We start from the raw sequence: 23,354 nt of genomic DNA on the forward strand, positions 1-23,354 counted from the left end.
ATTTAACGCCGTCTACATCGAAGGCGAGCGCAGTTTGCAAATATTCTGAATCGATAGAACGGTTCGAAATATCGAGCGCCAAAAATACGCTTTTGAAAGCTCGTTGAGTTGGCTTTTCCGCGTTACCTGTTTATAAAATGGCGTCGCAATTCGCGATAGTGTCGTCACTTATTCAGAAGTTCTTCTTCTACATAATAAATACGTTGTGTTCGTAAGTGCGCGTGTATTTCTGCGCTAGACATGCGAGCGACCCGAATTTATCAACTTTTTTGTTCACTAATAGTCTTTTATTTGCACTCTATCACGCACATAATGTAGGCTTTGATTTACAATCCACCTGTACATACCATTTGACGTACCTCTGTAGTGGCACGCCTATTTTGAGGTTTCACAACCGTCTGCCCGGTTTTGTTTTTCGAGGACCTGTTTGGGCTTCTATGCTCTCACGGGCATACACCACCTTCCGCTTGCAGTCTTCGGTTCTATCGCGTTCCCGGCACGGACTCTGCAGGGCCCGCCTGTAGGAAGCAATTAGTTTTTTTTTTTCAGTGTTGTCTTGTGCGCAGTCTAAACCCTCCATTGGTTTTGAGGGACGGAAAGGTGCATAACTGGCTCACTGGATAAGTAGACACCTCAATCGCGCTGTGCGGGTGCGGTGGTGTCCTCCCACAAAATGAGGCAGTTATGCGCCTTTCCTTTTCTCAGAACAAACAGAGGGTTTACACTCCGTTGGTTTTGTAGAAGGGAAAGGCGCATAACTGGCTCCCTGAGTCAATGGACACCTCATCGTGTTTTGAGGTACGTGGCGGCAGTGGCCACCTACAAAAACGCACTATGCGTAACGCGCTGGGCGGCTGCCGTTGTAACCCCTAAATTGCTTCTACTAAATGGCTTGTGCAAAGATATTAAAGCTTTCGCTATAAAAGCAGCGAGCGCAGCGCGCTGTCGGTGGCGCGGCCAGGCGCCACACGCCACCGCAGCAGCTGCACAAGGACGGGTCATGCCGCCCGCGGCGGAAGGGCCGAGAAGCCGGTGACCTCTCGGAAGAGGAAAAGTGAGTCGGCAGCGCGACAACACAGAGAAAGGGACGGGGTGTCGTGCCTGCCGTGACAGGCGGCCTTTATTGAAGAGCGCGGCATCCGGACGGCGCGAGGCCGCGCGCTCAGCCGGTGTCCGCCGGTCGCGCACCTCGAATGCACGAAGAGGGGGCGTCGGCGGCGCACCTTCAGGGCTGTCCCGGCGTCCGCTTGAGGGGCAGCTCGTCATATGCTGGCTGCGCGCTGGGGCCCCGCGCCGCGCGGCTGTCGGCAGCCGCAGTCGGCGGCGTCACGTGACGATGGCGAGGTGATGCGGGGTGACGGGGGCGGCGTGCGCATCTCTCCACAGTGATGACGTGGTAGACTGCGGCTAGCACGCAACTGTACAAACCCGGAAGAAAGGAGGAGAGAGCGAGAGAGAGAGAGCGAAAGAAGGACAAAGGCTGTGCAACGGCTTGCGTGTTGGTAGAGGAGAAATTTTGCGCTGCTGAAGGAGATGGCTGTAGCCTCTTTCCTTTTTCCTTACAAGAAACGACGTGGGGTTAGGCGGCGTGACTCTACTGCGGCGAAAAAAGCAGGTACTGAGAAATGCTAGTTAGGCTCTGACTTCGATTATGCGAGGCCACGTATTTTTCCACGCGCGCGTAGAACAAAACGGGACGAGAAAGCCAATCGAAGCCTAGACTGCATTTGCTCGCAGGCGGACAGTTTGTTAGGTGAACATCTCGCTGAGATTCTTTTTTTTTTCCGAATTTGACGCCTGAACTTTGTATTCTTTGTTGCAGCATTAGCTTACCATTTTTCAACCCACTCAGCTCCGATTTTCTCAGGGAACCGTGTGAAGCCCTGGTCAAACATTCACACAACAGGAAAACTTTCGCATCGTACACAACTACGTGGTTCCCGCAGCAAATTCTTGCATGCTACTTTGCGAGGCATGAATAACAAATATTCATAATTCTCTACTAACTGGCTCTTGGCATTCGCCATCGAAGGTTGCGGTCGCACACACACCTGGCAGGCCTAACGAAAAGCTTGCCGGGCCGCGCAATATTTTTGACGAAAGCCCGAATCAAAATGTAAAACGCCGGACCGAATCCTGCCGGACACTGCCGGACCGAATCGGGGAGAACGCTTACACGGAGCACAGCCTATTTTGATAATGGACTCGTCTTGGGCTACATTAGAGAGTTCGAAGAGTCGCTCAGTCGTGATCAGGAGGCAGGTGAACGCGAAGAAAGAACCGCACGAGTGAGATGGCTAGTACTGGATAGGCGGCAGCGATCCAGTGCTGATCAGGGCCTCGACGTCGTCGGTGATGTTGACCGGCAAAAAGCTCGGCTCGTAGCGACGCAGCGGAGTGCCATCACGGCCGACGAGGATCTTCTCGAAGTTCCAGCGGATGTCATGGTTGTCCTGCGGCGTGTAGAATAGCCGGTCCCGCGGGCGGAACTTGGACACCGGCGATGGGCAGCGACTCTGCGGGAACAGAGAAAGAGGACGCACAACAGCCAGGTGATAAGGCGGGCGCATCCAGGATCAGAGCTCTTTGGTTAGAGCAGCTGCGAGGCTCCCCATGTGGCACAAGTGTCAAAATCAGGCGCCCTCACTAGGCAAAAGTTTGACGTTTAGGAGATTGTCACGCCGCTTGTAGCATTCAGATGAACTTCCCAAGGTTGTTCAAAAGCCGTGAAGAAAATCTGTGGGGCGCCACCAACAGCCGGTTCCTCAGTTAACAAGTGGCGCCATAATCTGTTAACTTCCAAGAACTGACCACAAGTTTGTGCCGGATCTTTATTAGGAATCTCTTATCTGGCGATGAGTGAGTGAGTGTGGGGGGGAGGGGCTGGTTAAGGTTACGATCATCTTTCACTTCATCTCTCCCATTAGACAAAACCTTGACTGGCACCCGACTCTACGTGTTGCTATCATCCGAAATGGAATGATAGTCGTGGGTGGCCAGCGTTCAAGATGAAAGCCGAAATGTAATGACACGAAACGGGCCAGTGCACTATTCAGTCTTCAGGATGTTTAAACAGGCAACTTCCGATGCTGGGGCTACTGATGTCGCTGAAAGGATAAAACCATGTGAAAGGAGACGCGACTGACACACTCTGCAAGAGGCTAAACTTTCATGTGCTGCCAAAAGGCTACACTTACACGCTATTCTGGAGCAAATAAAAATCAGTGCTCTTTTCCTCAATAAAAGTGGCTATGACATTTTGTCCGAAGGAAGTTATTTTGCAGTACAAGATGAACTCAAAGTTGAGTGAATGTTAAGCAATACAAGGGGAAAAGATAAGAAACGCTTAACACGTGACGAAGCGAAACAAGGATAATGAAAGATGAGAGCCGGTGACGGTGACAGCTGGTTGCTATTGGTGGAAAATAGAGATGGCCTGTGTATTCGAGTTTCCATTTCATAATTGTACACGTGCTGTTCTCTCTACCGTGCCAGCTCGCCGGGCGGACAAGACAGTAGACTAATAGCAAAACCTAGTCGTCCCATTGAATATGTACATACAATAAAATATCCCAGTGTATTTTTTTTCTCTGTCAGTGGTCTGACTACGCAATATCATTAAGCTTATCTTCGACAGACTGGGTAATTTCGGGTCAGCAGCCGAGCATCATACTAAGCAATTTGGAGGACGCTTAAGATTCGCCTTTAAGAGCAGGACGCGACAGCGTGTTGCAGCATTACCAATTAGGAATCCACGGAACGCCATCGTCCTTGGGTGAGACCCCTTGCCAGGACAATTTAAGGAAAGGAAGCATATCTTGGTGGGCACCTGAACCGCGCCGTAAGGCAAGTAAAATTCGAAATAACTTTTTCAAGGAAAGGAAGGACTCCTGTCTCATAAATCTCGGTGGACACCGGAACCGGGTCGTAAGGGAAGGAAATTAAAATGAAAATTGGTTTTAAGGAAAGGAAATGACGCCTGTGTCACAATTTTCGCTGGACACCTGTACCCCGCCGTAAGGGAAGGAAAATCCCTTCCCTTACGGCGCGGTTCAGGTGTCCACCGAGATGTGCCATTTTTCGCTCACGACCAGTGACGCCGACGACACCGGCTTTTCTGCGACACGAGCTCCTTAACGCTGTCGCGTTAAATGTATGCTAAAGAGCGTTGCTTATAATGCTCCCCTCAGCTCGCTGTGACAGTATTTTTGAGTACTTAGGTTACCAGTCTTTTGAATCTCTATTTAATCAAACAGTGACCTCAAGGCATTTTTCGAATTCTCAATTTAAAACCAGGTGCGCGTTTTTCGAAGTGATATGCAGCAAACAACGTTATGATGTATCCTGGAGTTGAGCCATGATGCGGACAAGCGAGGAGGTGTGCCTACGTACGGAAAACTCGCAATGGCCTTCCAGATGAAATCCTCTCGGTAAACCCTAAATATAAGCCCAGAAAGTTGCTGCAGTCATGTTGGTAGTTTTTTGTCCTATGTTTTTTTTTTGTATTCGTGGTACTATGTTAGTTGTTACTTTACGCGCAATTATGCGTGTTGTGCTTTTTTTCTCTCTATTTCTTATAGTTTACCTTACGTGGATTTTGAGATTCTTGTTTCGTTATATTCGGTGCTTATGATACCCCCTTTGTATTCCATGATGAATATATTTTCCCCTGCATTCCTGCCTTTGGTTTGGCTGCATTTAACCTACTCTTCTGCATACCAACGTAGCTACTAGTTCGCCATTCCTTCTGCTCAAATTAACGTGCAGCACTTATTTCCGATTTTTTTTTTTTTTGCTCTGTGGTTTCTTAAAAGACTGCTGTTTGTTTCTGCTCGTTTTCTCGGTGTCGTTCCGGCAATTTTGCCTGGCATAGTCCCTCAAGCAAATTTAGGCCTATCTCTCAAAATGTAATATGGAAACCGTCAATAAGTATTATTATTTCCATTTTTTCATTGCTGTGCACTCCTTCTTAGATCAATGAGAACGCACATGTGCGGTTTGACAATTTCGGTTTTACGCTCGCTTGCGCCGTTTATTCGTGCGGGGGGTGGGGGGGCTTCGTATGGCGCCCGTCACGCAAGTGCGATTCGCAGCGCCCCGCGCGGGGTCAAGGCTGGATCGTAGACAGCAACAAAAGCAAGGCTATCTTATCCCAGAGAGCGCGATAGAACTGCGGTCAGTTTTCGCGAGTTATTTTGCAAGCATCCACGGATACAGAAAGAGCGAAAGGGAGAGAGGGAATGCACGGCTGAGAGACTTGACAACGATTCTTGGGCTCTGGCCAAAAACTGCAGGTCACATAAAAACTCCGAAGCTTGCGTTCATCTGTTTCTAAATGTCAACGAACTGCACGCGTCGGTATCTAGAGTATGATGGAATCCCGCCCAGCTGGTAAGGACCAGAGGAAAAGAAAGACGCTCAAGTGAAGTTCGCCTGCAAAACCCGACCGCGGCTGCTGCTTTTTTATGGAGGCAAAACGGTAAGACTCTCGTGTGCTGTGCGATGTCAGTGCACGTTAATAATAATAATAATTGGTTTTGGGGGGAAAGGAAATGGCGCAGTATCTTTCTCATATATCGTTGGACACCTGAACCGCGCCGTAAGGGAAGGGTAAAGGAGGGAGTGAAAGAAAAAAGGAAGAGAGAGGTGCCGTAGTGGAGGGCTCCGGAATAATTTCGACAACCCGGGGATCTTTAACGTGCCCTGACATCGCACAGCACACGGGCACCTTAGCGTATTGCCTCCATAAAAACGCAGCCGCCGCGGTCGGGTTCGAACCCGGGAACGCCGGATCAGTAGTAGAGCGCCCTAACCACTGAGCCACCGCGGCGGGGCAAGTGCACGTTAAAGATCACCAGGTGGTCGAAAATACGCCGGAGCCGTCCACTTTGGCACCTATTTCTCTCTTCTTTCACTCCCTCATTCATCCCTTCCCTTATGGCGCGGTTCAGGTGTCCAACGATATATGAGACAGATACTGCGCCATTTCCTTTCCCCAAAAACCAATTATTATTATTATTATTATTATTATTATTATTATTATTATTATTATTATTACTATTATTATTATTCGGCTCCCATCGCGACAGCCTCGGTCGCAGGTGCATGCGCGGCTGCATGCACAGCAGAGCGTCCTCACCTTGAGAAACTCGAAGAGCGGGTGCTGCGCGTCTCCGTTGACGTCCAGCTTCTGGAACAGCGGGAAGTTGGGCTGGAAGTCGTTGCCCGGACGCACGTAGCGGATGCCGTTCACTATCTCCTCGCCCGTTCCGCCCGGCTCTTGCTGCGTCGCAAGGAGAACACCGAAAGCAGGTGTAAGTGGCACGTCAGTGTGCGCACAATCGGTGGCGACGATTCGACAGACCGGCCTGAGTCACCTCTGTTCGTGGGATGTGATTTCATTGTTCAGTGCTTCTGACTGTAGTGAGCTGAATCCAATTAAAATGACGCTCTCTCTCTCTCTCTCTTGGCAGCGTGTATCCCCATGAGCAGAACGGTACCTGTACGGGTGCCGTTCTGGTCGCTGGGTTCGTAGTCGGCCCGTAGGCCCCTTGATTTTAGTGGAAAGCCAGGCTTCACTACGTGCATGCACCGCGATAAAGTTTAACAAAAGCCGGGAGAAACCCGAATTCGTCGGGTTCGAACCCGACCGCGGCTGCTGCGTTTTTATGGAGGAAAAACGCTAAGGCGCCCGTGTGCTGTGCGATGTCAGCGCACGTTAAAGATCCCCAGGTGGTCGAAATCATTCCGGAGCCCTCCACTACGGCACCTCTGTTCTTTCACTCCCTACTTTACCCCTTCCCTTACGGCGCGGTTCAGGTGTCCAACGATATATGAGACAGATACTGCGCCATTTCCTTTCCCCCCAAAACCAATTATTATTATTATTAACCCGATAATGCACCTTCAAGTAAGTGTGATTTGCCACTGCACCAGGCTGAAGGCATCGTATACAGAGACAAGCGAATGTCTTGTATTCAAACCAGAGCGGTGTTCTCCGCTGATGACTGTAAGCCTGTATGAAGGCTGTTATGCAGGGCGGCGATCGATAACAGGATAAGGAAAGTACATTTCAGATGCAAGAGGGCAAAATATACGTACTGACATCAGGCATCATTGCAGCGAGCGCTACCCATGACCGACGTCCTGTTCTAAAGCTCTTGCGCGTTAAAAGTGTCAGCTCTGATGTTGAATGGGTATGGTATTGCAGTGTCTAATAAAGGCAGGCAGGTGCAGCACATACGCGAAAATGTTGGTCATGGGTAACGTACGCGACGACATAATTGTTATAAACGAGGCCAAAGAACAAGTAGCTGATGGGTAAGGTGTCTTTGGCGCTATGATTTCAGACTGTATAAGAAAGTGGCAAGCAGAAAAGCATTTCCTGTCCCACGCAGAAGCAAGCGCTAATAGTCAGTTGTATATAAGCTGGAAAACAACAGTAACACGATTTAACCCGAATTCCTCAACTGAAATAGCGCCCGAATTTACCCCCAAATTCCGAAAATAAACAAAAAATATTCAGAGAGCGAAGGCACCTATGTATGCGTCACAAATACAGTTACCGCAATGCGAAATGAGTTTGTCTCTCGTGCAAACACTTAGAATTATGCACGCCGCGCCTCCTATACAGGCTGCCGGCGTGCTCGACATTTTGGCCGTTGTGCACACGTCTATGGAGAGGGTGAAGGCCAGGATATGCGTGCAGACTTGCGTTTGACTCCGGCGCTTCGGCGTGTTCGATTTTACTTCGTTATCTGAAATATGAAATATACCTGCCAGTAAGAGCGCTTCTATGCAGCCGAGATTACCGTGCGGGGAAGCAGAAATGAACACGGCGCAGAAAAGAAATTTCACGGATGCTGATGTCAGAGAAAAAAAGAAGAAAAAAAAAGCTGGGCAATTTTCTGGCACTGAAGCAATTCCCACGAACCGTTCTCCATGTGGGCAGTACCGCCCTGTATAGCGGCCCCTCATGTCCAAAATTCTCGGAGAAAAAAAATAATTTTAAAAAACTTTAATTGGAAAATTGTAATATACTGTTATATAAATATTGAAGGTGATGGTACATTCTTCCGCAATATACCAAAATCGTTCTTTTAAAGTGTTTCCATCGATCGCATCAAACAATTAAGTCTGCCATAGAAAACCAATGAGGAATGCTGGTGATGATAGCAAAAACGTTAATAGAACAAAAAATTCAAGACTGCCGCCCGGTGATCTGCGGATATATTGAAGGTTATACTGAATTGTCTTACATTCTATGAAAAAACTGCGTTCATCAACGGTTTCCCGCTCGAAAATGTTTTTGTCTAGAATTGTTGGGTATCAGCCGGTAGGAGGGTACTGCTGGAATCGTTGCACTCAGCCCTCGCGTCATGCTTAAGCGCTTGTAGATAAATATTTCATCGAATGGATTCCGGGCCGAGTTGACGTACCACAGAGACCGCCTAGATCGTCCTGGCAGCATACTACAGCGCCACCATGCTCCCGCTGACCGTTGCACGGGTGACCATTGGCGCGGAAAACACTGTTAGCACTCCCGGGGTCCTGGGTAAGGCAGCCGTATAGTTGACTATGGCGCTGTAAGGAAAACGGCAGCTGTACTCCCTTCGCAAACTCACCTGCCGGCATTCCGTTATACCGCTTACTTCCTTGACTGGTGAGAGACGTGGGAGAAGGAAGGTGACGTCAGCTACAGCGTGGCCGACCAGAGAGTTATGGGCGCCGCGTCTTAACAAATCACTAGCATCGCCGCTGCTCGTTTATGCTCGTGCATGTGGCGAAGCGTTTATGCCGCCGTGGACATCGGCAGGCATCCGCTTGCCTAAACCCTTGCTAAGTGCTTGCTTGCCTAAGGCCTTGCTTTGCGCAATGTGGACAAATGGGGTCGGTGCCCGGCGTGAGTACTTGATGCGCCAGGGGCAGAGGAGGCTGCGCTGGCATCGAGAGGCTCAAGGACCGCAAATGAAAAAAAAAAAGATAAATGGTGAGAGGACGAACGGGGTGGGTTACTCGAGTGCTCTTCATTGCAGAACGCTTTTCATGAAGCGCACTTGAGTTTTGCGCTAGACAGAGTAGACGACCAGTGAGACATTCTCTGCCTCCCTGGCATCCGCCACGTAAGAAATCGCAACGCATGCGATTACGAATACCGGTGCCCGTGCTCAAGGTTGCTCTCTTTATCGGATGAATGGTTGCAAACTAAGCGGCGGCTGCATTGCGCGAACGCACACTGGGACAGACAGCGTGCTCCTATAGAGGATCAAGGCATCGGGATGGCAGATAGGAACAATGAGAACACAGGACGAGAAAAGCAACGACACAAGCAAGAACTCATTTATTCTCTAGGGTGGGCCATAGAAAGTGAACTTGTGCTTAGCGCGATGGGGTTGTATATAGCGTAATGTTGCATGGAAGGAAGCCTCTGACGAACATTTGGACAATGGGAGTTGCCTCCGCCTAAGCGAAGTCCCACTGTAGAAACGGTGAGCGGACGGAGGCCGCCCTCCCGTCCCTTGCTCGTGCCCCTCTTCCCGCTATTTTCTTTTACCATAAATCTCTGAAGACATACGAATACTCTGGGTCAATTGTGTCAACATTCGAATTGCAAGCAAGGAACTAGTGGGCTCACACGAACACGCTCGCCCTGGCGCACTAGCGCTTCAAAGAGTCTGGCGAGGAGAACTTGCGTCACGTTTGCTATAGGCCATCACACGGCGCCACTCCGGGAGCAGCATTTTCTCTCTCCCGAACTCTTTTCAGGCCGCGTCTACTTCAAAGTACGCTCTTTCAACCGGCGCGTTTATCGCACTCACTGCCCCGAATATGAAAGGCCCCAGGCGTGTCTGCTCGGCAGCGTACATGAAGAGGCAATCGAGTCTCCTCGCTGGCTCTTCGGCGATCGGCTGTAAAGACACGCGATAGCGCCGGTACTCGTAAGAAGCGATGGCCATGACTTGTGCCCTTGATGCACTGGGAAGTGGGGGAGGGGGGCACAAATGTCACACGAGCACCTCTTGAATTTCACCGGACAGTCGATAGCACGTTTTGGACCCCCAGTGCTTCCAATCGAAGTGCACATCGAAGTGCTTGCAAGGACGGTAACCTCTGATACGGCGCCTTATTCCTTCGATATTTCTATGCGCCACGTGGCATCCGGTACCACTTGGTCTTCCGAAATGAGCCAGAAAGTTTTTCCATCCAGTGGATGCGTGAAATTGTGTAGTAGCATCTATTAAGCGGCGGGAAGGGTTCATCAGCACAGAAAATAATCGACACTGACAGTATTGAACGAAGTGAGTTTTTGATCCACTGAATCAATGCTTCTGCGTTAGGGTCCCAAATATCGAGGAACGGCGGTTGTTCAACTGGATGTTACACGAGAATGTTAGTGGCATGGTTGAGAACGGAATTTTCTTTCAGCCCCACCTTGTTACCTGGCAGCTCCACACGAATTGGACGGCCGTTATATTCGCAGAAAACTCAGTAGTCGCAAATAAACTCGAACTTCGGAACAGGAACTTCTAAAGGAAAATACTCGCATCCCCTCTTTTAACGCCCACCTCGCAGCGCCTCTCAAATCGCGCGCCACATCGGGTAATGGTGTGAAACGCGGGCTTCCCGGCCAGCTGGATACACGTTCAGGGCACTTTTGGCCTCGGAAAACACTCCCTCTGCCCACTCTCTTCCACGTAATTGCATCCTGCGTTCTGGAAACTAATAAGTATGCCAGCTGATTTCGAGAAGAGAAAAAAAATGTTGCCCGGCGTAGAGACTGACGCGTGGAGAACGCATTGCATGTTTTTAAGGGACGCAGCCCATACGTTCCCTTTCGCCTCCAGGAAACGAAGGCGCACGCTTTAACGACTGCCGAGATATTTTATCTCTGACTCACGGCTCAAGTCTCGATTACCAAGAGGAAACGTGCTCTGGACGCCTTGGTAATGAGAAACGCTCGGCTATCTGCTCGGCAGTCACTCCGAGTCGGAGCTACAGCTTTCACCACGCACCTTATTGCGCAAGCTGAGAAGAAGTGGAAGAAAGATCCAGAGACAAGTGCTCGCTCACGTGCGCACCCTAGCCGGCCGAGAACGGGAAGGAGAGAGACAGACGGGAAAAGAAGAAAGTGACGAGGCGTCAGAGGCTCACATGTCGCAATCTGGAACTACTTCGCGCAACAGCCGCCCCAGCCATCGAGCCGCTTCCGGGAAGGACCAGGCCCCCGGCGGCTGGACGCTCAAAGCGAGGATCGCCGACAGACGAAGAATATCTTGACACGATCGTCTGCTAATCGGCCGGCCACGCCGCCCTCTGCCAGTTTGGACAGCTAATTGCTGCCCAAGGGCGCGGCCGCGCTAGCTGTCTTTTCCCTCCTTACAAGGCGAGCCTGCCAGCGTCATCCGGACTGAACTGCCGCATTAATTTTTTTCTTCTTTCTTCACTCTCTCTTTCGTCTTCAATCCTGTCTGACGCCATCGTGGCGTCTAGCTGACGTCTCTTCTCGACCGGACGCATTTCGAATGTAGTCCCCGCGAGCCCGCTGACGCGCGCAGCATTAACCGGCGTGGAAAATCATTAGCAGCTCGGTCAACACCGCAGTCGGCGTCAAACTTCTGCAGAGCGCTCGGGCTGCGCGGAGCAGTCTAAGGAATGAAATGAAGCGGAAGCTGGTGGGTTTTGGGTAACGCATTCGCGCTCATCTGGCATCTCTACTTGCGGCTCTTTTTTTTTTTTTTACGCCCAATCGTTTCCTTTGCCGTGTATCGCTTTGCATGCGGGGCAGGGGGGCGCTCGAGCGCTCTACGCGGGTTTGACGTAGAGTTCGTTTCTTTTCTCGTCATTCATAGCACCCAGACCATTCTATAAACTCTGCGCACCTGCTTCTCAAACTCTGGAGCGCCAAAAGTCTGGCTATATATGTTAAGAGCGGGGAAAGCTTAAAGTAAGCGACAGGGACACCGCGCATCTCTATATGCACTTCAGGATCAAAATGCAACGCTCTCTCGAGCAACTCTATGCTACAACGCTATAGCGACGGCCGATAAGTCTTGCGGCTGAGATCAAGAGCTTCGGTTCAATCCTGGAGGTCGCTGCCGCTAGAATCGCGAACAAGTCGTCCGCCATGAATCGCCTGCCGATTCAGGATCTGTTACGCCCCACAAATGCGAGGTAAAACTAGCGTCGCTGGAGACGCATAAGCAAAAAAAAAAAAAGAAAACGGAGGGTGTACGGGAAGAGCATATACGTCCTGTGCCCATCTATACACCTTGTGCATGCGACTTCTTCGCTGGTTTGCATCACATGCATGCGCCAACTGGCCGGCTCGTAAGCACTGCTACACTTCGCATACCATGCCTCTGCGATTGGTTCACGTGAACAGACAGCAAAAACAGCCCGAGAGGGCGCAGCTGCCACAGCAACCTCCGAGACTGCACATTGCCGCGAGATCGCGATTTGTCACATACGACCCACATTCCGTGGCACAGCAGCAGCCATGAACTGCTTGCCGCATCTGGTCGCCGGGCACAAACTGTGCAGTGGCTGCACTGCATCGTGAGGCTTGCGTTACACTAGCGCTGCTTAATACAGGCGCATAGGTCGACATGTACAGAAGCTGCATATTAGAGCTTGATTTATAATAATAATAATAATTGGTTTTTTGGGGAAAGGAAATGGCGCAGTATCTGTCTCATATATCTTTGGACACCTGAACCGCGCCGTAAGGGAAGGGATAAAGGAGGGAGTGAAAGAAGAAAGGAAGAATGGGTGCCGTAGTGGAGGGCTCCGGCATAATTTAGACCACCTGGGGATCTTTAACGTGCACTGACATCGCACAGCACACGGGCGCCTTAGCGTTTTTCCTCCATAAAAACGCAGCCGCCGCGGTCGGGTTCGAACCCGGGAACTCGGGATCAGTAGTCGAGCGCCCTAACCACTGAGCCACCGCGGCGGGGCAGCTTGATTTCAAGGAACAGAATTTAAAAAAAGGTTCACGCTTGGCACAAAAAGCAGTTTCCCTGCAGCACTAAACCTACGCGGGCAAATAAATTCGAGTGTCAGACGAATAAAGGTGTACAGTCGCAGACAGAATAATATGGGCCACACTTCTGCGTTCCAGTTCTTCCATCGCGTTGCGTAACGGGAAAATTTTGCTGCCTTAATGCGAAAGCGTACAAGCGGCCTTCACGTGGGTAAGTATCAAACATCGATTAATTCACGCTATGCGCGAGTCGTCAGAAGAGTGTCACTGCCGAAACATGGTCCATAGTATAATCTCCGCGAATGTTTAAGTTCAAAACAACGACAAACCAAAAGAAAAGTTTGTCTGAAGCGCAGACAAATTAAGAAGAAATTATGCGAGCCGGCGCAGAACCACTAGTGCGTTCCCAAATAAAAATTAATATTCGCAGCTATAAAACCTGCGCATTGCGCGGTGTCGCTAGCTCCGCGGAAACCCCACGAGTGAAGAAGGATTATCCTATGGAGACGATGAAGCAACGCTTTGCGAGAACCGCGGTAGAGCGTCCTTGGCGCAGAGATCTCCCCCACGTGATGACATAAAATACCTGCACTGGAAAGCCGCGAGAGACGCCGTGGCAGAGAGCTCGGCGATAGCTAAGTCACGCGGAACTTAGCCATCAGAGCAAACATGTGCTCACTGTCCCTTTCCCCGCTCACCCTCGCACCCGTTTTCCAGCCTACTTGATGAGCGCGCTTTGAATGAGCGTGCACTCATTTCGAGCGCGCACTTGCGACTGCATCAGGCGGGTTGTTGGCATAATAGCCCCATTCGCCTCCTCTGTTTTTAGAGTCAGCTGTAGCGCCATTCGCACGAAGGCTATCAAGGAGCGTTCATGCTATTTCGCTCGCGAAATATCCACAGCCGAAGCGCTGCTACCTGCAACTCCAAAAACATCTGCTCGGCAGGATGCGTATGTAGAGTAGAGCTGAAAAAACGAGTCGCGTAGGATTACCACACAGGCGTCCGAAATGCGCTGCGAACATCTTTTCACCAACTCCTTATACCGCATTTACACGGGCGACCTTAACCACAGTTAAGGTAACTACGGTTCCCCGTAACTATAGTTAGCCGCGCTCACACGGCAGACGAAACTGCAGTTACGCCACCTAACCACAGTTACCGAAACCGAGCTTGCTGACCACCGTTTGCTACCTTAACCGACAAGATGGCGGCGCCCGTGGCAGCAGCAACATCGAACGACTCGTTCTCCCAGAGTTGTGTCATCTGGCTTGATTCAACAACCGCGGCCCTGATACGCATCTGATACGGATCTGATACGGTAACACGCGCAATGCTCGGATATACGCTGCGATTGTCGGTCGGTCGCTAGTTGCGGCGCGTCTCACTTCTCGCGCGCTTCGCAGACGTGTGTTGTGACTTGTTTTTCTGCGCCTTCGTAATTGCCGCGGCTCTCTCTCGACACCGTGGGGCCTAATCAAAAACCATCGCTACCAAACCAGCGACAGCAGAGGGCGCTGATTGCTTGCTCGGGTTGCACCGCCCGGCCGAGGCGGTTAAACGCTGATATCTACGCACAAGCTTATGAAGCTTGCGAGCGTGAACTTGCATCGGCGTTGAACTGCAGACGAGAGAACGTTTCCGTGACACTCGATTCTTTATCAAGCCAGAGTTTCTCTCAGCAGAGTTGCGGTATGCATTAAGGAATGATAGCATCAGCGCGGTTCGACTGCGCTTATCATGAAAGAAGGCAAAAAAAAAGTTGAGACGTCAACCAACCATGCAGGGGTAAATGCGTGTAAGGCGGGGTACGTTCCTTCATTAGTGCTGCGCAGTTGAAATGACCCGTCCTTCATAAACACCTCGGAGTGCTTCGATTGCTTCATGCATCAGAAACGGCGGAACGTGTCTGGACGTGCGGGGTCTGTTGCCCCAAGCGCGAAACAAGGTGGCCAGCGGAAGAAAGCCTTTAAAGATGCCGGCGGGGCACCCTGCGTCGTCAGAGAAATTACACGCCTTGACTACCGGTGTAATTTAGCTACGCGATTGCGTCAGAGTGAAGGGCTGAATGTGCTTATGCAATATAGGAGCATGAAGCAACGAGGTCGCAGCGAATCTGATGAACCAGTACAGGGCATCGTTTAGCCGCTTCCGTAGCTGCGAGTCCTGCTGCAGCTAATACAGGTGTAAATGCAGGAGTGACCCGGCGGCCGAGATGGCGCGTAGTGGTTTAGTATTAGGCGCCAGATTACTTTTTTCCCTGCTACTGGTTGCAATACTAACTGAAGCACAGCCCGCGGCTGGTCGCAACTTAGCTCTAAGCGAGGTACAGATGAAGCAGCTTCCCGGCTAAGAGCTTTTTATGTGACGAAGCAACAGCCACTGACCCAGCGCGGCAGGTGAAGCCGTGGCGCCTGGCAATGTGAAAACTTTCGCACGTGTTTCGCTGGAAGGGGGCATGTCGGTAACTGCCTCAGGTGGTATACAGAAAAATCCAACGGTATTTCCGATGCTATATAGCGGCATTATCGGATGGCACACAGCATGTGGAACATATGTTTTATCAGTCCACTAACCTGTCAGCTGACAAAGCAATAGCGACCGGACACCATACTGCACTCCGGAAACGAGTGCTGCCTCGTACGCAATATTTTGCTAACGCTGACAAATAACGTGAAATGCCAGCTGCTGGTTTGACATGCGGGAGCCCATTGTCGAGGCCAGCCCGCATCAGGGATCGATGCGCTGTGCACGCTATGCAAAGACTGTACGTACAGTGAAACGGACACGCGCAGCTTGAAATCAGCGCGACTAGACGGTGACGATCGCACATCACTGGCAGACACTGCAAGTAGCGTATAAACACTCGAGCACCACTTCGCTCTGTGGTTTCGCGACAGACTGCAGCCCTTGTAGTGTCTGCGCCGGCCTTATCGCATGAGTGGGGGCGCGCTTGGTGAAGTGTTTGCATTTGGCGTACACAAGCGGCTGACTTTCATCTCAGCTACGCAGGAGAACGTCGTTGATGATTGGGGCAAAGTTAAGAAACATCAGGGTTTCGAGACAGGTATATTGCTCCTGCCTCAGTGGAACCGATACACCAAGTGCACACGATAGGCGTACCTGATGAGCACGGGCCCCGCAGCTTGTGCAAGCGCGACTGTTGAATATGCACACTTCCTGACCTGTCGCTGCCCCAACAATGGGGCACTGCCGCCCCATTGTGACGGAAATGCCGCACAGAGTAATTCAGTCCCGTGATCTTTCAGCAGATGATACCCCACAGTTCTGGTCAGGAAGAGAAATGAAATTCCCAAGAAGACTGCCGACGGCATGCGGCTAGATGGTGGCTAAAAATTTGAGCGGTAAAGCAAAGCCATTGACAATTCAGAACGCTCAGCAAAGAAACCTGCATTCAAGTTTTCATCGTCTACGAACCTACATCGATACCCAAGTAGTTTCTTTTTTTCTTTTGCCTTTTTGCACTTTTTTTATCCAGCAGTAAGAATTCTCCTCAGGTTCAGCATACTGAACCCACGGCCTCGCTCTCACACGGCTGTACTCTGCCGATCAACGATAGGCAGGGAACCTGTGCAACATTACCAGCTATCACTGCGGTGTTTAGAAACGAAGACAATGAAGGCGTCGTTAGTTTATCATTATTTTAATGCAGAATGTTATGATGCTGCTCCACTAAATAAAGAGAAAACACTGCTTCGTTTTGTTTTTAGCACCACACAAAGCCCTTGTAAAGACGTAACTTTCAGGGAGCATTTTTCTGTGCAGCCTTTTGGCCTCCTGCGATGTGCCTCCTCCGATACGAAGGCGCAAGCTTAGTTGCGTCTTCGCCTCGTGTCCCCGTCTACGTTCTGCGCTGTAAACATCGCGATGGGAAACCAACAAGCCCACGCTGCCATGGCCGACAAGGCCGCATTCCTCATCTGCTCTCCGTGAGTGATAGAGACGGAAGGGCGGGTAGGTGAAGGTTACATGAGAGAAGTTGTAACTACTGCGCATTTAATTACAGGTTCATGTAATGGTCCGTTCAACTATGTTAGGATTCGAACATAAAGGAGATTAAGCTTCGTGAAAACGGGCAGTTCCAGCTTGAGTCACGTGCCGTTAAAGAGTTGCGCAAATCACCTGCCTTGCCTCGCACCCTCTCTGCCAGCGTGGATCTGCGGCTAGATTTAGCAGCACCTGAAGGACGCAGTTTCCGCAGTGCCCTCTGCTCCTTTGCGTTGGCGCCCAGTGAATCAGGGAAGAAGCAAGGTGAGCAAGATGATGCGCGCTGTGCCGCCTCTTGTTTCCATCCTTGGCATCAGCCGCCTAACACCTGTGCACGACGTTACGTTGAGGTGTCAGAGGTCAGCGCAATATAACTTCGTTCGCGCAGCGCCAGCGTTAAACTCTCATCGCTTAGCTCTTGTCAGGTGCTGAGCATCCCGTTTTTCTCCCTGTGCAATCCATCGCAGTTACCGCAGCCCTCCAAGCCTCCGTCTGCAGCACTTCAGGGTGACTTCGAGCGCGTGATTGTCGTCACCGGCCAGCGCCAATTGGCACGTGCCCACTTCTTGGGTCACAGCGCAGGCGTAGCTCGTAATTATACACCGTGAGAGCGCAAAGACCTCGATACTGGTAAGCTTGTGTTGGCGAGGCCCGTTTAGCTTGAGCACAACGTTTTGGTTTGCATGTTGCCGCTACCATTTATGAGAAGTTCCACTGCGGAGACGGTATACAGGACTCTGACAAACCAGGAACAGCACGACGCTCGCAGACTGGCGCGAAACAAGAGCCGACGGTCATTTAGCGCAGATCGAAATGTGAGGGGGTTTAGCGTGCAGCTGCGGGAAAGTTGTACGGTGTTAGCTTTTTTTGGTGTTCTTTGCCGACCGCCGATAGAGGCGCATAGCGGAATCATTTTCGGGTCGACCGACGCGACTATAGCTTGTTGGCAGGGGGCCGCGATATCGTGCGCTAAATTCTAAAACAACGAGGAATGTTCGCGAGGGTGCCTGCGGATCGCCCCGAAAGTTTGTTTCAACGTTTAAAAGAAAGCACGGCCGAGAGACACGCGCATTGTTTTCATGATTCCGATGTCTCTCTCGCTCTCCCCTTTTTTTTCATTTCATTCGTTGTTTATTTGCAGAATATCTTTCAAAATACAAAACAGTTGTTGGACTCATAGCCATTGACTAGTAAAGGGTCAGGTGATGACATGTGATACAAATTCTAACACAGCAGAGGAGGAAAGTTATAAACAAATACAAAAAATAATTCTTGACGCATACATTTTTTTATTTTTTATTTGAACTTCAAGAGTCCCTGGCGGGACATTACATGAGGGGTGGGCGCAAGAACAGCGGTTAACAGTGAATGTTACATGGGAATCATGACGATGACATGGCTTCCTCGATGGCATTCTTGAAATGGGCTGGATCAGGGATTAGTGCTAAGTCGCAAGGAAGGTACATCATAGGCAATGCAATAATATTCAGTCACTGCAAGTGCGCCACATGGACAGTTTGCTTTGGAACGCTTGCCGTCGACACTCATGACGGCTATAACAGCGGAAATAAGATAGGACGACAGAGGCGAAGTTATAGCAGGACTAGCGCTGACCTTCAAATGAAATTTTTATTGAAGGAATGGAGCGTGTAATGGCGGTTTCATATAAAATATGAAACAGGAACCAGCCGTAAAATGATTACACGTCAAATCGAGGGACATGTGTCCTGCGAGAATTCACATGTCAGCGTTTCCGAAAGGACCTTCATATCTGCGTGTGATCGCTGCGAAGATTTAATAAACTGGGCAAAAAACGAAAAACCAAAACTACTGCCTATGACATGTTGGCTGGAAGAGAAGTTTCGCTGTCAACGTTTCACATGCAATGCAAATGTGGAAAGCTTGAAAAAACTAGCGCGTTTAGCTGGCGTCTGTGGCTGAAAACGACGGGAAACCTCTTCCAACAGCGGTAAGATGACAGTGATCGTCCTATCCAAGACCTACGGAACTACAGACCTGCACATTTGGCGGGGTCCTATGGGACTGCGTGCGCCAACTTTCGTTAACTTTTTGGCCGTTGAGGGCGCTCGGTTGACCTGTTCGTCTGTCATCATAATCATCATCGTCTGCTTGCGACAAATTATTTTCTCCTCTCACTCCCTCCGTGTGCATTTGTCCCGTCTTATTATTTTGAAACCTAGTAATGAACAATGCAAATATGACATTTCTTTAAATCCTAGCGGTGAATATTCTGTTTGCTCGCATGCATGCGTGATACTTTTCGGCATCTTTGCAAAGGCAATGGATAAATGATAAATACTCAAAACGTAGACAAATGACAAAACTATTACATCCTTGAAGTAAAATAACCGACGCCGTCTTGTTCAACTCAACAGGTTAATTGTAGCGCCACGCCGCCCGTAGCTGCCATCCCCTAGCGGCAAAAGGTATGAACTAGAAGGTGCGCGCTGGAGCAGAGCCAAATGTGCAGGTCTCTAGTTGAGTAGGTCTTGGTCCTATCTTGTTTGCGCTGCTATATATTGTATAGCCAGTATGAATGTGCACCAACTTAGTAAACTTTCCCTATCGGTTCGTGGTCACCGCAACGTGACACAACACATTGCGCAGGAATATGAGCCCTGGTTACATACGAAAGCTGTGTACATTAGACAAGTCATTCCAGGACACCTCTACAACGCATCACCGCCTGCAGTGTAATCATGCAAACTGCAAAGAACAATTACCGCCTTCTTTCAGGAGATACCTGCACGTACTTCTGTCCGCGCAGACAGCGTCCGGCAGCCAGCGGGAAAGCTGCTCCAACACCTCACAGCAACGGCAAGCGCCTCACAATTACCGACGAACATTGCGCTGTGAACCCCGCGTCCTCCTTCTCGAACTTGTAAGCTATAGTTCCAGTGCATGTTGGGGAACAATAGTGAAGACTACGTGCGATTCTGTCATGCAGTTCATCTCATAACGGTGTTCCTGAGAACTGACGCAATATTTTGAAGCTAAGCGGTGGCAAGGCGCACCAGTACGAGAGACAAAAAGGGAGAAAGTTTCGTGCAGCCTGACCTGAAACCAAATACACCTTCAGACCACAGTACGGGTTGTCGAAGGGCGTGGTATGGACATATTTCGAAAGTCCTCGCGAGAAACTTTATACCGAGGAGCATTTGATGACTTCGTGGTATCGTCAGACGCCGCAGTGTCTAATCCGAAGACGATTTTTCAGCAGGCGACTTAAGAGCGGGCACTCGACACAAGCAGTTTCGCTTCTGTACAGCGCCCCTGCACCAGCATCAGGATTGATACGGCTGAATAAAGCGCAAAAAAAAATTTGCCTGTTTATACGGTGCTCACGTGGGTCTTATTGCATAAGCAGGGTGGCCGCGGTAAAGGCCGAATCATATATGTACACCTCACACACAGAAAAAAAAATAGAGTAGGGGGAGGGCGGAGAAAAACTGGCGAGCGAGCAGGGAGCACGAGAATAACAGGATGGGCATGTGTCCCGTCATGTTTCTCATCGTGTCTTTTGCCGCTTCGCTCTTGTCTTACCCGAAGTTTAGCCGCCCAGGAACGACACTTGACGCGTCCTGATGAAGAAACACGTCAAGTGCGGCGCGAGCCTCAAGCCAGCTCTTTAGAAGTGGTCCTTTCCTGGACTGTGCATGAGAAGCGCGCACACTGATTTCCCGATTAGAGCCCTCCCAGGATGTGCGATCGGCGCAGCAGCCCATTTAGAAAGCCTGCGGCTACACCGTCGGAATTAGTTTTTTTTAAGACACCTCTACTGAGCAACGCCGGTGAACTGCTGACTTACCTTCCCGAACTGGTTGCAGGGGAAGCCGAGGATGGTGAAGTTCCTGGCCCCGAACTTCTCTTGGAGTGCATTCAGTTGTGTGTAGGACCAGGTGAACCCTCAGTAGGTCGCCACGTTCACCACGAGCAGCACGTTGCCCCGGTACTCGCCCAGGGTGACGTTGCGTTTGCCCAGGACATCGGGCACCTGGAAGTTGTACAGCTCGCCGGCGGCCCCACCGCGCCGGTGGCAGTCGGCCTTCCGCGGCGGCGCCCCCGCCGCCCCGGCGGCGGCGCACGTTAGCGCCAACAGGAGTTGCGCCAGCATCTTGTGCCGTCGCCCTCTGCGTCCGGCGGCTCCGGCGCGAGACTGCGGCTTTTATCCGGCCGCGCTTCCTCCCTTTCCTCAGTCGCCGCCACGTCACGATCCCTTCCCGCGCGCTCTGCGCCGCTGCGAGTGCGCGCCGGAGCCTCTCGCGACGGCGGCCGTGCGTGCTACCCATGCCGCGGCCTGCCTCGACATAATGGACGCGGCTGTAACTGGCGGCGTTACGATCAGTCGTGGACGTAAATCTGCGGTATAAGCTAGCTGCACGCAGTGATGTGACTGAGGGTCCGCAGCCGTTCTCCGAGCGACACCTGTAAGCCTTTTAAGGTTCATTATGGAGGCACGCGTAAGCCGAAGCTGATGTTTATTACCGATGTTCGACAGGGCATGTTGGAATGCCGAGAAGAGGGAGTCTGAAAAGCTCGGCTTTTGAAAACGCCTTTCTTTGCTCGCTTTTAATAAAGGCGCTGGTTCTTTCAGCGGATGTTTGCGTGTACGTCTGTCACCGCTTCAGGGCGGGCCACTGTTCAGACGCTCAAATGTGGCTGCTAAGAACGTGAGCGATTATGTGCCTGGAGAGGGGCGCACGCTCCTTGGCAAAAGATATATGCAGGCGGAGAGGCTGTATATGTAAAGATCAGTTATATTTGTCTCTAGTCGAGCGAATATGCTGAAAAGAATGACCCCATAGTTCTTAAGATATTAAATAAATAAACGCAGAAAAGAACCTGAAAAATATGTAAACTTTTGGTTGAAATTCATGACGTCATTAGTCGAAGTGAAAGAAAACACTGGTCAGCAAGAACCTATCCAGAACAAGCTAATAATTCAAATATTAGAAACTCATTACAAACTCATCGTTTTCAGTGGCAACCTTCTTGTTATATTTTGTCACCCTGCCTCGTCCCATGGAGCAAGCCTTTGGTGAGATTCAAGAACGGGGGAAAAGATAACAGAACTAGTGTCGTGAGGTGTTCCTCAAGGGAAAAGTAAAAGGCGGCGTGGCAGACGGCGATTTTGAAAGGTACTACATTCAGGGCAAGACATGATCTGGGTGTTCGAGGAGGGTTCCAAATTTTAGCAAACACTGTGCACCAAAGAAAAACCTGCGCTTATCAATTGGCCATTCATTGTATTCCGCACAGCCACTTGGTCATGTGCAAGACATGCGCTGCTAAGATTGACAAGGACAGAGTTAAAGACAACAAGAGCGGTTAAGCGCAATCTACCAAGTCAGTCTTTATTCCATTTCAGTGGAAGAAAGAAAACAAGAGCACGTGACAAAAACTTGATAAAAGCATAAGAGGGGAAGAGAGAATAACACAGATGTGCACGACGCTGATAGCAAACATGACAGAACAAAAAATTAAGCCTTCAAAGAAAAAGGAAAATAAAACATTATCCCCAAGCAAGTGTTTTCGAAGCTCGGCTGGGAGTTCCGCAGTGTCACCATGTCAACTCTGCCTTACTGATACACATGCGTAGCTGGCAGTCATGTGAATTTTTTTGTCGTTACGCCGCGAAGCAACCTCCCTCCGGGTGAGGGCAACCGATGGGGAACTTACGTATAGTCTCCTTTCATGCCAGAACTATTCGTGTTATCGTTAGCTCTGTCCTTGTCAATATTAGCACCGCACGTCTTGCATATGAGCATGTTCCGACTAGCCCATCCTCAAGCGCTTCAGCTACTTGGAACAGGTGGCGTTTGGAAAGCTCCCGATGATAGTCGGATCCCCTGATGGTGAACTGGATCTAAAACTCTTAGGGTTGTTATCCTTCTCCTTTGCTGGGGAACATATCTATGCACCTGCGGCAGTTTAAGGGTGTGCTTATGGTTTTGCTGTTCTTTCAACTCCCGCAGTCGGTGCTGATGGTTGAGAACCAGACAAGGATTCAACGACGTGCATGGAGCTAAGCGGTGCACAGCAACCCTTCTCCGCACAACCCAATAGAAAACGCGCCGTAGTGCTGCCTCTCAATATTAGCAGAGGGTGAAATGGCGGGCCAATCCCGGTGGAGAGTTAAACGGACTGCTTTTAAGAGCGTGGAACAATAGAGAAAGCAAGCTCGAATTCAATGCACGTCAAAACACTTTCCCTGGAGAGTGGCGGAAAATGGTACGTTTTGTGCAAATAATCAATGTAGTTTACTTCCATTTTTTGGACTAAAAATAAACATGTGAGCTTTTACTAATGCAGAAATGACATTCCAGGGCTTGCAAGCCACATT

At 50.3% G+C, this 23,354-nt stretch overlaps 1 pseudogene across 1 annotated transcript; it reads right to left on the bottom strand.

Moving 5' to 3' along the window:
* Nucleotides 1-1,095: 1,095 nt before the first annotated feature.
* Nucleotides 1,096-21,155, bottom strand: LOC144115383 (glutathione peroxidase-like; annotated as a pseudogene). Its single transcript, XR_013311388.1, has 3 exons — nt 20,820-21,155; nt 6,140-6,283; nt 1,096-2,516 (listed from the first exon to the last, which is right to left on the bottom strand). The product of XR_013311388.1 is annotated as a glutathione peroxidase-like (transcript).
* Between the last annotated feature and the right edge of the window lie 2,199 nt (nt 21,156-23,354).

This window comes from Amblyomma americanum, chromosome 1, assembly GCF_052857255.1.
Source record: "Amblyomma americanum isolate KBUSLIRL-KWMA chromosome 1, ASM5285725v1, whole genome shotgun sequence".
NCBI classification, from domain to species: Eukaryota; Metazoa; Arthropoda; class Arachnida; order Ixodida; family Ixodidae; genus Amblyomma; species Amblyomma americanum.